This window comes from Eschrichtius robustus, chromosome 2, assembly GCF_028021215.1.
Source record: "Eschrichtius robustus isolate mEscRob2 chromosome 2, mEscRob2.pri, whole genome shotgun sequence".
Taxonomy (NCBI): domain Eukaryota; kingdom Metazoa; phylum Chordata; class Mammalia; order Artiodactyla; family Eschrichtiidae; genus Eschrichtius; species Eschrichtius robustus.
In genome coordinates, this window is record NC_090825.1 from 113,510,859 (window position 1) to 113,527,230 (window position 16,372).

The following is a 16,372-nucleotide window of genomic DNA, read 5'->3' on the forward strand; positions in this document are numbered from 1 at the left end:
GCAGCTGCACTTCTCAAGGGCCATGTGGGTTGGGACAAGTGATATACCCTGCTTGCACCTCACTTTCCTCTGCTGAACTTGGGGGATAATTATAGAACCTCTTTCTATTTGGTGAGATAATGCAAACAAGCCGCTTAGCACAGGACCTGGCCCATAGGAAGTACCCCCAGAAATGGGAGCTATCGTTTTTATCAGTCTTAGGCATTAGTTGTCTTCATATTGACATTCAACAAAACAACCATCTAAATGTTCTATTTCTCATTTATAATGTGAATGAACTATTGAGTGTGTATAGCTACCAATGTGTTAATAACTGTATTGTTTTCACTTCATCGTACCAATAATGTTTTTGTGAGATGAATACATAAAACCAAAATGATATAATTATCCTTAAAAAAATCTGTTTTTCAAAAACAGCTGATTTTCTCACAATGCCTTTCTTTACCCTCAAATTCTAAAAGAGAAAAACAAAAAGAAGAAAATATTCCAGGTAAAGGGCATCATCACACTTCTTTCTGATAGTTGCTTTTGTTTTTTCTTCTAAGGATTGGCACTCTGTTTATGGCTCTGACCAAATATCCCTTTTAGCTTTGGGATTATGTACTTTCCAATCTGTAGGAGATAATCACAGTTAAATTTTTTCTTCATAGAATAGGACAGCAAAGACTTGGATCCCCCATATTGGTTAATGTGGCAGTGTTGCCCAGAACCATGCATAATGATAGACCCACGTGTTTACAAGTTATGTAAGGCTTTGCCTTGTTGACAGCCATCAAAGTTAACACCTCACAGCTCGAGGATTCTGCTTGATTTCCCTGTGTCCGGCTCGGCATTCAAAGCAATAGCTGTTTGCAGCTTGATGCATTTTAAACCTGAAAACTGGGGTTCTAGATATAAATAGTATGAACAGTTGGACAACAGCATTACCATCACGGTGAGATCACTTCCAGGAAAACACTGCAGTGTAGCAATGGGAATAACATCTGGCCTTTCAACAGTTGCATTTGATTTAGACTTGGACATCCTACATGAAATAGAGGCTGTATTTATTAATGACTTCAGTTTCCGTGCACTCACTCACTTTAACTTGCAAAGCAAGACCTCCACAGCCTATTCGTTAAACCTACTATGTTAGGGTATGGATGCAAAGCTCGCCTGACTTAGCAATTGCTTGCTTGCCTGTTCCTGCCTGCCCCATCCAGTCCCCCTTCATGCCACGACAAAGGAGTACAGACAGAGGGGATCCTAGGGAGCCAAGTTTGTCTTTTTTGTTGGTGGTGATAGGCTGGGGCTGGGGCTGGAGAAAATGTCCATTAAATAAGGTAAAATGTGAATCTTTTTTTTCCTCTCTTTATTTCAGCATCTGGATATCATTATAGTTTTCCCTGTGTAACAATGAAACCCTCAATTTTTTTTTTGCTGGGTACTTGGCCAACCAAAATAAAGACTCTATTCCCAGCCTTCTGTGGAACTAGATGTGAAAGTAACCAAGTTCTGGCCAATGAGATATAAGCAGAAATAGTACTTGCAAATTCTAGAAAGTGTTTTTACAAGGACGTTATGAAATCCCTCTTCTTCTCCTTCCTGCATTTGGAATGTGATCCTCATAGCTGGAGTTTCAGCAGCCATTTTGGACTGAGGCAGCTTCAAAATGGAAAATATATATAGTGGAACAACAAGGTAGAACAAGGCTGGGTTTCTGACACCATGGAGGGTCTTAATCCTGGGTGGAGAACCTCCAGATTATTGTGGAAAGTAGTAAAAAGGAATAATGTGAATAAAATTTTCAATACAGCTCAATGATTTATCAATAAAGAAAGCTCTATATAATACCACTTGAGGAAAAAAATGTATCTTGCAGTTTGAAGTGTAGAAAGTGTGTCCACTGTGTCAGTTTGCTGATCACGTTGTTTACCTTTCCCGTATTTCTACCGGCTTTTTGTCTGCTGCTTCTTTCAGTTACTGAAATTGGTGTGCAATAATTTCCACTACGATTGCACTTCTATTTCTCTTAGTGTTTGAAGCTTGATTTGTGTGCTAATATTTTGAGGCTATTTTATTAGAGGCCTACAGTTTTAGAATACTTATATTGTTCTGTAAATTAAACTATTTTTAAAAGTGTTTCTCTTTATGTCTGGTAATGCATTCTATTTTGCAGTCTACTTTATCTTTAGATATTAATATAGCAAAACCAAATCTATTTAGTGACTTCCATATTATCTTTTTCAATCCTTTCAATCTTTCTGTATCCATCTGTTTTAGATATAGCTCTTATAAATGGCATCTATTTGGGTTTGTAGTTTTAATCGTCTTGTAATCTTGGTCTTTTAATTAGGACATGTAAAACTGTTTTAACCACCCTGAAGAAGCAAGATAGACCCCTACCCAAATTTTGGTTTGGATGTTGAGACAATGACAACATGCATACACACCAAGAGGGTATGAAAAGATTTATTACTTACGTAACTGAGGCTGTCTGGGAGAACAGGTGAGACCTCTCAAGCAGGCCTGAAATGGCTTGAGAGCAAGGAAAGGAGACTGTAGTTAGGAGACTGGGTTGGGATTGGGATGCCTTCAAACAAAAGGGCTTGTGTGGCTTGAATCTCCCACTGGTGCCTTAGGAGGAAGTACCCATATTTTTCTTACCAGATGTAGAACAGAAGGGAAGAGGGAAGGCAGAGACTGAAGAACTGTCAGCAAACATCCCCAAATGGAGGCAGACTTTTTACTGCCTAGACCAATTCACTTAATGTAAAAACTGATACATTTTCAATTAAATCTACCATCTTACTCAGTGTGTTCTATTTTCCTTGCCTATTCTATATTATTTCTTCCCATTCTTGACCTCCTTTTGACTAATTTTTCTATATGGCATTTACCCCTCCATAAACTTGAAAGTTTTATATGATTTGTAGTCATTCTTTTAATACTTATTCTAGAGATTACAGCATGCATTATCAAAATCCAGTTTTAATTGGTGCTTTTGTTGCTTTCTGGACGCTCCAGTGGTTTTATTTAATACTTTAACTCTCTGCTATTGTTTGTATTTTAATATTTTATCTTGTAAACACACAATACGTCATTATTATTATATGCAGTTGAACGTCACTTAGATTTATTCACATATTTTCCATTTTCATTTTTCTTTGTTTCTTTCCGCATCTCCAGACTCCCGTCTGGGATCATTTTCCTTCTACCTGAAAGAGCCTTTTTAATATTTCTTTTAGTGCAAAGTAGTTGGAGAAAAACTTACCTCATTTATTCTTTGTCTGAACTTTATGTCACAATTTCTGAAGCATGTTTTTCGTGGGTATAAAATTCTACGTTACCATTGTATTTTTCAGCCCTCTGGAGATATCATTCCAGTGTCTTTTGACTCCCATTGTTTCTCTTTAGAAGTCAGCTTTAAGTCCAGTAGGGACTCCATTGAAGGTCATCTGATTTTATTTGTTTTTGTCTTTGGTTTTCAACAGGTTTATTATGATGTATCTATGTGTGGATTTTCCTTTTTTTTTTTAACATCTTTATTGGAGTATAACTGCTTTACAATGTTATATTAGTTTCTGCTGTATAACAAAGTGAATCAGCTATACGTATACATATATCCCCAAATCCCCACCCTCTTGCGTCACCCTCCCACCCTCCCTATCCCACACCTCTAGGTGGTCACAAAGCACTGAGCTAATCTCCCTGTGAGATGCAGCTGCTTCCCACTATCTATCTATTTATTATCTATCTATTTTATATTTGGTAGTATATATATGTCAATGCTACTCTCTCATTTTGTCGCAGCTTACCCTTCCCCCGCCCCGTGTCCTCAAGTCCATTCTCTACGTCTGCGTCTTTATTCCTGTCCTGCCCCTAGGTTCGTCAGAACCTTTTTTTTTCCTTTTTTTTTTTTTTTAGATTCCATATATATGTGTTAGCATACAGTATTTGTTTTTCTCTTTCTGACTTACTTCACTCGTATGACAGACTCCAGGTCCATCCACCTCACTACAAATAACTCAATTTCATTTCTTTTTATGGCTGAGTAACATTCCATTGTATATATGTGCCACATCTTCTTTATCCATTCATCTGTTGATGGACACTTAGGTTGCTTCCATGTCCTGGCTATTGTAAACAGAGCTGCAATGAACATTGTGGTACAAGACTCTTTTTGAATTGTGGTTTCCCCAGGGTATATGCCCAGTAGTGGGATTGCTGGGTCATATGGTAGTTCTATTTTTAGTTTTTAAATGAACCTCCATAGTGGCTGTATCAATTTACATTCCCACCAACAGTGCAAGAGAGTTCCCTTTTCTCCACACCCTCTCCAGCATTTATTGTTTGTACATTTTTTGATGATGGCCATTCTGACTGGTGTGAGGTGATACCTCATTGTAGTTTTGATTTGCATTTCTCTAATGATTAGTGATGTTGAGCATCCTTTCATGTGTTTGTTGGCAATCTGTATATCTTCTTTGGAGAAATGTCTATTTAGGTCTTCTGCCCATTTTTGGATTGGGTTGTTTGTTTTTTTGATATTGAGCTGCATGAGCTGCTTGTGTATTTTGGAGATCAATCCTTTGTCATTTGCTTCATTTGCAAATATTTTCTCCCATTCTGAGGGTTGTCTTTTCGTCTTTTTTATGGTTTCCTTTGCTGTGCAAAACCTTTTAAGTTTCATTAGGTCCCATTTGTTTAGTTTTGTTTTTATTTCCCTTTCTCTAGGAGGTGGGCCAAAAAGGATCTTGCTGTGATTTATGTCATAGAGTGTTCTGCCTATGTTTTCCTCTAAGAGTTTTACAGTGTCTGACCTTACATTTAGGTCTTTAATCCATTTTGAGTTTATTTTTGTGTATGGTGTTAGGGAATGTTCTAATTTCATTCTTTTACATGTAACTGTTCGGTTTTCCCTGCACCACTTGTTGAAGAGGCTGTCTTTTCTCCATTGTATATTCTTGCCTCCTTTATCAACGATAAGGTGACCATATGTGCGTGGGTTTGTCTGTCTCTGGGCTTTCTATCCTGTTCCATTGATCTGTATTTCTCTTTTTGTGCCAGTACCGTACTGACTTGATTACTGTAGCTCTGTAGTATAGTCTGAAGTCAGGGAGCCTGATTCCTCCCTCCAGCTCCGTTTTTCTTTCTCAAGATTGCTTTGGCTATTCGGGGTCTTTTGTGTTTCCATACAAATTCTGAAATTTTTTGTTCAAGTTCTGTGAAAAATGCCATTGGTAGTTTAATAGGGTTTGCATTGAATCTGTAGATTGCTTTGGGTAGTATAGTCATTTTCACAATGTTGATTCTTCCAATCCAAGAATATGGTATATCTCTCCATCTGTTGGTATCATCTTTAATTTCTTTCATCAGAGTCTTATAGTTTTCTGCATACAGGTCTTTTGTCTCCTTAGGTAGGTTTCTTCCTACGTATTTTAGTCTTTTTGTTGCAGTGGTAAATGGGAGTGTTTCCTTAATTTGTCTTTCAGATTTTTCATCATTAGTGTATAGGAATGCAAGAGACTTCTGTGCATTAATTTTGTATCCTGCTACTTTACCAAATTCATTGATTAGCTCTAGTAGTTTTCTGGTAGCATCTTTAGGATTCTCTATGTATAGTATCATGTCATCTGCATACAGTGACAGTTTTACTTCTTTTCCGATTTGGATTCCTTTTATTTCTTTTTCTTCTCTGATTGCTGTGACTAAAACTTCCAAATTCTGTTGAATACTAGTGGTGAGAGTGGACATCCTTGTCTTGTTTCTGATCTTGAGGAAATGGTTTCAGTTTTTCACCATTGAGAATGATGTTGGCTGTGGGTTTGTCATATATGGCCTTTATTATGTTGAGGTAAGTTCCCTCTATGCCTACTTTCTGGAGGGTTTTTTATCATAAACAGGTGTTGAATCTTGTCGAAAGCTTTTTCTGCATCTATTGAGATTATAATATGGTTTTTATCCTTCAATTTGTTAATATGGTGTATCACGTTGATTGATTTGCGTATATTGAAGAATCCTTGCATTCTTGGGATAAACCCCACTTGAGCATGGTGTATGTTCCTTTTAATGTGCTGTTGGGTTCTGTTTGCTAGGATTTTGTTGAGGATCTTTGCATCTATGTTCATCAGTGATATTGGCCTGTAGTTTTCTTTTTTTGTGACATGTTTGTCTGGTTTTGGTATCAGGGTGATGGTGGCCTCATCGAATGAGTTTGGGAGTGTTCCTCCCTCTGCTATATTTTGGAAGAGTTTGAGAAGGATAGGTGTTAACTCTTGTCTAAATGTTTGATAGAATTCGCCTGTGAATCCATCTGGTCCTGGGCTTTTGTTTGTTGGAAGATTTGTAATCACAGTTTCAATTTCAGTGCTTGTGATTGGTCTGTTTATATTTTCTGCCTCTTCCTGGTTCACTCTCGGAAGGTTGTGCTTTTCTAAGAATTTTTCCATTTCTTCCAGGTTGTCCATTTTATTGGCATATAGTTGCTTTTAGGATTCCCTCATGAATCTTTATATTTCTGCAGTGTCAGTTGTTACTTCTCCTTTTTCATTTCTAATTCTGTTGATTTGAATCTTTTCCCTTTTTTTCTTGATGTGTCTGGCTAGTGGTTTATCAATTTTGTTTATCTTCTCAAAGAACCAGCTTTTAGTTTTATTGATCTTTGCTATTGTTTCCTTCATTTCTTTTTCATTTATTTCTGATCTGATCTTTATGGTTTCTTTCCTTCTGCTAACTTTGAGGTTTTTTTGTTCTTCTTTCTCTAATTGCTTTAGGTGTAAGGTTAGGTTGTTTATTTGAGATTTTTCTTGTTTCTTAATGTAGCGTTGTATTGCTATAAAGTTCCCTCTTAGAACTGCTTTTGCTGCATCCCATAGGTTTTGGGTTGTTGTGTTTTCATTGTCATTTGTTTCTAGGTATTATTTTATTTTCTCTTTGATTTCTTCAGTGATCTCTTGGTTATTTAGTAGCATATTGTTTAGCCTCCACGTGTTTGAATTTTTTACAGTTTTTTTCCTGTAATTGATATCTAGTCTCATAGCACTGTGGTCAGGAAAGATACATGATACGATTTCAATTTTCTTAAATTTACCAAGGTTTGATTTGTGACCCAAGATATGATCTACCCTGGAGAATGTTCCATGAGCAGTTGAGAAGAAAATGTATTCTGTTGGTTTTGGATGGAATGTCCTATATATATCAATTGAGTCCATCTTGTTTAATGTATCATTTAAAGCTTGTGTTTCCTTATTTATTTTCATTTTGGATGATCTGTCCATTGGTGAAAGTGGAGTGTTAAAGTCCCTTACTATGATTGTGTTACTGTCGGTTTCCCCTTTTATGGCTGTTAGCATTTGCCTTATGTATTGAGGTGCTCCTATGTTGGGTGCATAAATGTTAAAATTGTTATATCTTCTTCTTGGATTGATCCCTTGATCATTATGTAGTGTCCTTCTTTGTCTCTTGTAATAACCTTTATTTTAAAGTCTATTTTGTCTGATATGAGAATTGCTACTCCAGCTTTCTTTTGATTTCCATTTGCATGGAATATCTTTTTCCATCCCCTCAGTTTCGGTCTGTATGTGTCCCTAGGTCTGAAGTGGGTCTCTTGTAGACAGCATATATATGGGTCTTGTTTCTGTTTCCATTCAGCCAGTCTGTGTCTTTTGGTTGGAACATTTAATCCATTTACATTTAAGGTAATTATATGTATGTCCCTATTACCATTTTCTTAATTGTTTTGGGTTTGTTTTTGTAAGATTTTTCCTTCTCTTTTGTTTCCTGCCTAGAGAAGTTCCTTTAGCATTTGTTGTAAAGCTGGTTTTGTAGTGCTGAATTCTCTTTAACTTTTGCTTATCTGTAAAGGTTTTAATTTCTCTGTCAAATCTGAATGAGATCCTTGCTGGGTAGAGTAATCTTGGTTGTAGGTTTTTCCCTTTCATTACTTTAAATATGTCCTGCCACTCCCTTCTGGCTTGCAGAGTTTCTGCTGAAAGATCAGCTGTTAACCTTATGGGGATTCCCTTGTATGTTATTTGTTGCTTTTCCCTTGCTGCTTTTAATATTAATATTTTTTCTTTGTATTTAATTTTTGATAGTTTGATTAATATGTGTCTTGGCATGTTTCTCCTTGGATTTATCCTGTATGGGACTCTCTGCACTTCCTGGACTTGATTGACTATTTCCTTTCCCATGTTAGGGAAGTTTCTGACTATAATCTCTTCAAATATTTTCTCAGACCCTTTCTTTTTCTCTTCTTCTTCTGGGACCCCTTTAATCCGAATGTTGGTGCGTTTAATGTTGTCCCAGAAGTCTCTGAGACCATCCTCAGTTCTTTTCATTCTTTTTTCTTTATTCTGCTCTGCAGTAGTTATTTTCACTATTTTATCTTCCAGGTCACTTATCCGTTCTTCTGCCTCAGTTATTCTGCTATTGATTCCTTCTAGAGAATTTTTAATTTCATTTATTGTGTTATTCATCATTGTTTGCGCTTTAGTTCTTCTAGGTCCTTGTTAAATGTTTCTTGTATTTTCTCCATTCTATTTCCAAGATTTTGGATCATGTTTACTATCATTACTCTGAATTCTTTTTCAGGTAGACTGCCTATTTCCTCTTCATTTGTTTGGTCCGGTTGGTTTTTACCTTGCTCCTTCATCTGCTGCGTATTTCTCTGTCTTCTTATTTTGTTTATCTTACTGTGTTTGGGGTCTTCTTTTCTCAGGCTGCAGGTTCATAGTTCCTGTTGTTTTTGGTGTCTGCCCCCAGTGGGTGAGGATGGTTCAGTGGCTTGTGTAGGCTTCCTGGTGGAGGGGACTGGTGCCTGTGTTCTGGTGGGTGGAGCTGGATCTTGTCTTTCTTATGGGCAAGACCGAATCCAGTGGTGTGTTTTGGGGTGTCTGTGAACTTAGTATGATTTTAGGCAGCCTCTCTGCTAATGGGTGGTGTTGTGTTCCTCCTGTCTTGCTAGTTGTTTGGCATGGGGTGTCCAGCACTGGAGCTTGCTGGTTGTTGGGTGGAGCTGGGTCTTAAATATGTCCTGGGTCTTAGTGTTGAGACGGAGATCTCTGGAAGAGCTCTTGCCGATTGATATTACATGGGGCTGGGAGGTCTCTGGTGGTCCAGTGTCCTGAACTCGGCTCTCCCACCTTAGAGGCTCAGGCCTGACACCTGCCTGGAGCACCAAGACCCTGTCAGCCAGATGGCTCAGAAGAAAAGGGAGAAAAAAGAAAGAAAGACTAATAAATTTTAAAAAGTTATTAAAATTTAAAAAGTAATAATAATTTTAAAAAAAGAAAAGAGCAACCAAACCAATAAACAAATCCACCAATGATAACAAGCGTTAAAAACGATACTAAGATAAACATAAAAATCAGAAACAAATCAGTCACAGACAGCAAACCCCAAGTCTACAGTTGCTCCCAAGGTCCACCACTGCAATTTTGGGACGATTTGTTGTCTATTCAGGTATTCCACAGATGCAGGGGACATGAAGTTGATTGTGGGGATTTAATCCACTGCTCCTGAGGCTGCACAGAGAGATTTCCCTTTCTCTTCTTTGTTCGCACAGCTCCTGGGGTTCAGATTTGGTTTTGGCCCCACCCCTGTGTGTAGGTCGCCCTCAGGCCTCTGTTCCCACCCAGACAGGACAGGTTAAAGCAGCTGCTGATTAGGAGGCTCTTGCTCATTCAGGCCAGGGGGAGGAAGGGGTATGGTAGTTATAATTGAAATGCGGGGCGAGCCTGCGGTGGCAGAGGCCAGCATGACGTTGCAACAGCTTGAGGCTCACCATGTCTGTGTGTTCTCCTGGGGAACTTGTCCCTGGATCACGGGACCCTGACAGTGGTGAGCTGCACAGGCTTTTGGGAGGGTAGGTATAGATACTGACCTGTGCTTGCACACAGGATTCTTGGTGGATGCCGCAGCAGCGTTAGCGTTTCATGCCCGTCTCTGGGGTCCGTGCTGATAGCCGTGGCTCGCGCCCGTCTCTGGAGCTCATTTAGGTGGTGCTCTGCTTTCTGTGGGCAGATGGGGGAGGAATCCCTTCTCCTCGCACACCCTGAAACAATAGTCTCTTGTCTCTTAGGCAGCTCCAGACCTTTTCCTGGACTCCCTCCCGGCTAGCTGTAGCGCACTAGCCCCCTTCAGGCTGTGTTCACGCAGCCAACCCCAGTCCTCTCCCTGGGATCCGACCTCCAAAGCCCGAGCCTCAGCTCCCAGCCCCCGCCCACCCTGGCGGGTGAGCAGACAAGCTCTCGGGCTGGTGAGTGCTGGTTGGCACCGATCCTCTGTGCGGGAATCTCTCTGCTTTGCCCTCTGCACCCCTGTTGCTGTGCTCTCCTCTGTGGCCCTGAAGCTTCCCCCCCGCCCAACCCCATCTCCGCCAGTGAAGGGGCTCCCTAGTGTGTGGAAACTTTTCCTCCTTCACAGCTCCCTCCCACTGGTGCAGGTCCCATCCCTATTCTTTTGTCTCGTTTTTTCTTTTTTCTTTTGCCCTACCCAGGTACATGGGGATTTTCTTGCCTTTTGGGAGGTCTAAGGTCTTCTGCCAACCTTCAGTAGGTCTTCTGTAGTAGCTGTTCCACATGTAGATGTATTTTTGATGTATTTGTGGGGAGGAAGGTGATCTCCAGGTCTTACTCCTCCACCATCTTGAAGGTCCCCCCCATGTGTGGATTTTCTTTCATTCCTGTTTTGGGTTCCTAGAGCTTCTAGAATCTGTGGCTTGGTATCTTTTATCAGTTTTAGAAAACTCTTAGCCGTGGTCTCTTAAAATATTGCTTCTGATCCATTCTCTCTGTAATCTCCTTTGGAGACTACAATTTTTCTTATGTAAGACTCGCATCTCATTGTCTATATTTATTGTCTTTACTCTTCCTCTTACACTCTCTTCTATATTATTTATTTATTTATTTATTGTTCATGCTTCATTCTGAAAATTTTCCTTTTTCTAACCAACACTTCTCAAATTTTAATGTCTTTAAAATGACCCGGGGATCTTTTAAAAATATGGATTCTGATTAACTAGGTCTGTAGTGGGGGCTTAGATTCCACACATCTAAAAAAGCTCCCAGACATTAAAAGGATATTAAGTAAAAACTAAGGAAGTATAAATAAAGGATGAGTTTTAGTCAGTAGGAATGTATCATCATGCTGGTTATGAGCAGAACCCAGATTCACATTCGGGTCTATCTGATTCTAGAGCCCATGTTCTTTCCATCATGCTATAACTTCATTAGATCTGCATTAATCAAACTAATTACTAAATGGAAAAAAGTAGGAACATATCAATATTGGTTCATTAATTTTAATAAATGTACCATGTTAATGTGATATGTTAATAATTGGGTGTGGGTTATATGCAAACTCTGTACTACCATTGCAACTTTTCTGAAATCTAAAACCATTCTAAGATAAAAGTCTACAGGCATACCTCATTTTATTGTACTTCACTTTGTTATGCTTTGCAGATATTGCATTTTTTACAAATTGAAGTTTTGTGGCATTGTCAGATGATGGTTAGAATTTTTTTTAATAATAAAGTATTTTTAAACTAAGGTATATACATTACATTTTTAGATATAATGCTATTGCATACTCAGTAGACAACAGTAGAGTATAAACATAACTTCTATATGCCCTGGGGAACCAAACAATTTGTGTTACTTGCTCGCTTTATTGTGGTGGTCTGGAACTGAACCTGCAATATCTCCAAGGTGTGCCTATATTTAAAAAAAAAACTCCTAGGTTATGTCAGTGCTGCTGGTCTACAAATCACAATTTAAGTACAGTATTCTAACCTGTCTTACCAATATTCTTTTCAGTTATATCTAATCTACTGTTAAACCCACTCATTAAGTTATTGATTTCAGTTATTGTATGTTTAATTTCCAAAACTTAAATTTGGTTCTTTTTCAGAATAATTTTTAGTTATCTGACAAATATTCTCAAGCTTGTCTTTTAGCTCTTTAAATATACATAGCAGAGTTACCTTAAAGTTTGTGTGGTAACTCTAACGTCTAAAGCCTTTTCAGGTCTGTTTCTTCTCTTTATTGTTTTTCTCTCATGTTGTCTTTGAGTGGCTCTGGTTGTTTTTAATCTTGTGTTGGAGGTTATATTTACAAAATTTTTTTGTAGAAATAGAGTACTAAGATGAGGTTATAATTCCAGAGAGGAATTATGTTTGCTTTTGCTAGATCCCTAAGCATCCCAGCAAGCCAGGATGAGCTCGGAAAAGCTCGGTCCAAGAATGAGATGCACTATAGTCCCTGCAAAAGCTTACCTACTTCTCTTTCCCTCTACTCTTGGGGTGCAGCTTTTCAGTGTCCCAGCCCAGAGCAAGGGAAATCATTTCTATCCTCCTCCAGTTGGCAGGCCCTGGATTCCACTGCTTGATCCCCTAAGCTGTGAAAAGTCTTTTCAGACTCTGAGTGTAAGCAGTGGGTTGGATTAGTTCCACCAGAGGGCACTGAGAGAAAGGCCCTTCCCTCATTTAAAATGATTTCTCTAATTTTAGCAATATACTCCTCTCCCAAGTCCTCATAATGTAGAAGTCCCTTTATTCAACCCAAGTACCAGTGACTTCCAACAGGAAATTTAAGAACACCATGGGTTTCATTCTACATCCTTCTTCCTCCTTATCCCAAAAAGTCACAAATTCAGATTGAAGAATAAACTTGGAAATGATGTGCGCTGTCAAGGCAGAAATTTAAGTTCAGCTTTGTGGTTCTCAAATGTTAGTGGACATCAGAATTCTTGATAAGGTTGTTGACCGTGTGTATGTCTGCGTTCTATCCCCAGAGGGTTCTGAGTCAAAGTGTTTTCCACACACTCTCTGGAGTTGTTTTGATGCAGGTGGTCCCTGGGCCACACCTTGTAAGACCCTTTTGTGATTGTGGACTGAGCAAAGGAACCCTGAACTGGATGTGATCAGAGTGAGTTCTTTGGCCACTGGCCCACTCTGAGAGCTTGGGCCACTCACTGTATCTCTCTGTTTCCAAATTAATTAATCAAAAGATGGGTTCCTGACTCACGCCCACTTCCCCAAATGCTCTGTGAAGGAAGGTACGAGGTCAACATGTGCTCCCTATAATCAGTCCGAGAACAGAAATACTTACTCTTTCAGCCTGCTTATCTGCTAGGCATGTTCTAAGCTGAGATCCTCTGGGATTCCTTCTTGTGCATTAACATCACTTAGGACTATTTACAGTAATATTCATTATGGCCAGGTGTGGCTTTAAGCTTTCATGTCTCTCACTGTTACTAAGAAGACCTGTATTGTCCCAACACTGTGGCTCCTGAGAAGCAGATGGCTGAGGACAGCACCTTGGGACCTGTTTGCTTGTACTTGGTTTGGAGTCGTGTGACTGCCTCAGGCTGCGCAGGCAGAGAGGACAGTCAGCTCTAGGTGGCGTTATTGGAAGAGGGACCTTTGTTGACAAGGTTTTGGCTTCTGACCTGGGCCCATTTTGAATTGTCTGTGATCTGGTGTGGGCAAGCGGTCTCATCCTGCTGACAGACAGTTAAAGGTCAGACAAATTGTTGTCAATTCGAGACGGCAGATAGACATTAAGAAATAAGACCCTGTTATTTCTCCTATTCTCTGTTCTAAACATGATTTATCAAGAGAGTCATCTGTAAAAGAAAGCATCTGTCTTAGTTTTTAAATTTTTTTTACAAAGTCAGCTCTTTGGAGGTAAAATATAAAAGGAGAGAGACGGGCATAACAAAGATCAAAGTCGTCTGCTCAGCACTGCTGGTTGTGGAGGTTGAGAAGCTGGTGTATGACTAGGTTAGTGGGTATCAGTTGAGAGAATACGCATATTTATCAAGCACCTACTGAGTGCCAGGCCCTGTCCTGGGAGCTAAGGATAAAGAGGTGAATCAAAAGCAGTTCCTCCTCTCGTGGAGCTGATATGCCAGGGGAAGGGCCATAGTCCCAGCAGTGTGATTAGTTGCTTAATGTCTCTCCAAACTGCAGTATGTGCTATGAAGGAAAAGAACACGGTTCTGTTACAGCAGATAACAAGGGAGCCTGGCCTAGACTGAGGGTCAGGGTGGGCTTCTGTGAGGAAGTAATGCCTGAGCCAAGATCTGGAAGAAGGGCCGGGGATGGGAGGGGGCTGGCGCTGGGGCAACACCAGGGGCAGAGAAGGGAGGGCGCCTGGGCGCAGGGCATAGCATGTGCCATGACCCCACACGAAGATGCCCAGTGTGTCCCGGAGGAGGAAGAGGGACGCACGGGTGAGAGGAGCCCACGGTGGAGGCGGTGGGGAGGAGCGGAGAAGCCTTTATAGACCACGTGAGAGACTTCGGGTTGTCTTAAACCACTGGAAGGTTTAAGCAGAGTAGAGCCGTGATGGGGTTTGTGTTTTGAGAAGAGGACCCTGGCTCAGTGAGGAGTCTGGTTAGGAGGATGGCCAACAAGGACCCAGGAAGGATGGCCAACAAGGACCCAGGAAGGATGGCCAACAAGGACACAGGAGGGATGGCCAACAAGGACCGAGGAAGGATGGCCAACAAGGACCCAGGAAGGATGGCCAACAAGGACACAGGAAGGATGGCCAACAAGGACCGAGGAAGGATGGCCAACAGGGACCCAGGAAGGATGGCCAACGGACCCAGGAAGGATGGCTAACAAGGACCCAGGAAGGATGGCCAACAAGGACGCAGGAAGGATGGCCAACAAGGACCCAGGAAGGGCAGGTAGGAGGACGTTGCAGTGTTAGCAGCCAGGCCTTAGCTGGCAGCGGAGCTGGAGAGAAGTGGGCAGATTTCAGAGACGTTGAAGAGGGAATACAGGCAGCAAGGTGACAGTAACACTTGTCTTTCGTGTGCTGTGCTCACCTGCAGTCTCTCTGTCACAGGCCAGCAGGAGGTATCTGAATGGATATCGATAGTCCTGTCGGCCTCTCTGATGAGCCCAACACAGAATCTAGAATGGTCCGTTCCCAGCCAGGGTTTCCGAAGCGACTGCAGGGCAGATATTTCCATTGCACACAGCTCAGGTGTGTGGGGAAGCTGACAGCTGAGCACGGGCCCTCTGCACGTGGCACCGTGGGGTAGCGAGGGGTGGCTGGTGCGTAGCTCCCTCCTCAGTGAGTAGAGGGAAGGCTGTCTCCCATCCTGTCTGTGGGCCACAGCTCTCCTCCTCTCTCCCCGTGTCAGCTAGCTCAATTAGACGTACTTCTCCATCTCCATCTATTCCGTCCCTTCTCATAGGAAGTGATTTTGATCAGACAAAACATGGAGGCTACCTGAGCTCCGAAAGGCTTAAGTCACCCTAGTACATTTTCTTAGTCACGCTGTGGGTCTCCACCCCTCTCATTCTCCTTATTTTATGCTTCCTCTCTCTTCATCATATTTTTATACTGCTTTTTCTCTGGATTTCCCATCCATGCTGAGAACAAATGACATGCTAACGTGTTCAGTTGGTAGCATGTGTGGTAGCTTTGAAAGAAAGTCTCAGAATGTGTAAGGGAAGTTATAGGGCAGTGGAAAGTATCCATGGCAATGTTACCCTGTTTAGCAAACAAGTTAAGAAAATTTATGCTGAGATAAAGCATAATTTAGAGATACGCTTTGGCTGGTCCAAATTGAAAACTGGTATTTTCCACCGGTTGACTGCAAAGCAAAAATAATATTCATACACTTTGTGCCTTGATCTTTATAGCAACAGTGAGACAGGATTTCTCAGACTGTGGATAATTATGAAAGTGTCACGTGACTTTGGGGTGTATCCATGACTCATAACACCATCAAATTTCATTTAGGACAAGTACACACCTTTTTCCCTGCAGTAAGATGACCTTTGGTCATCCCCAATTCACCAAATATTGTTTTTCTTGTGAATTCTGCAAATATGTTAAGATAGAAACCTTTCTATGAAATCCAAAAATGCTTACTTAACACAATCAGTATTTATAAGAAGTAAGTGCGAGGCCGTCACTCAACAGTGGTGCATCCCCAGTGCTACTCGTCGGAGTCTTCAGGGTTCCAGCCACAGGTGTCTCTGTACGCCTCAGTGCCTTTGGAATTACCTGGAGTGGATGTCTCTTGTCTCAACTTGGCCCAAGTAAAAAGATTAAAAGCAATAGCGTGATGCAGTTTTCTGGAGGAAGGTCTGGTTTTCGTGTTGGCTTTGAAACTGACGTCAATTCAGTTTTCTTACACATACAGTATGTTAAAACAAATTAGGTCCTGACATATGGGTTCTCCGGGATTTGAACCATACTTGTCCGCCTAGGAACTGTGTACTGCAAAGGAACTATGAAAAAAATCTAAGAGGACCTAAGTGTGGGAGCTTCCTAAGAGGTAGAAATCTAGAGCAACCATCTTCCAATGGTAAGGGCAGTAAGTGACCAGTCGGTAAAGATTTGTGTCATCACGGCAACAA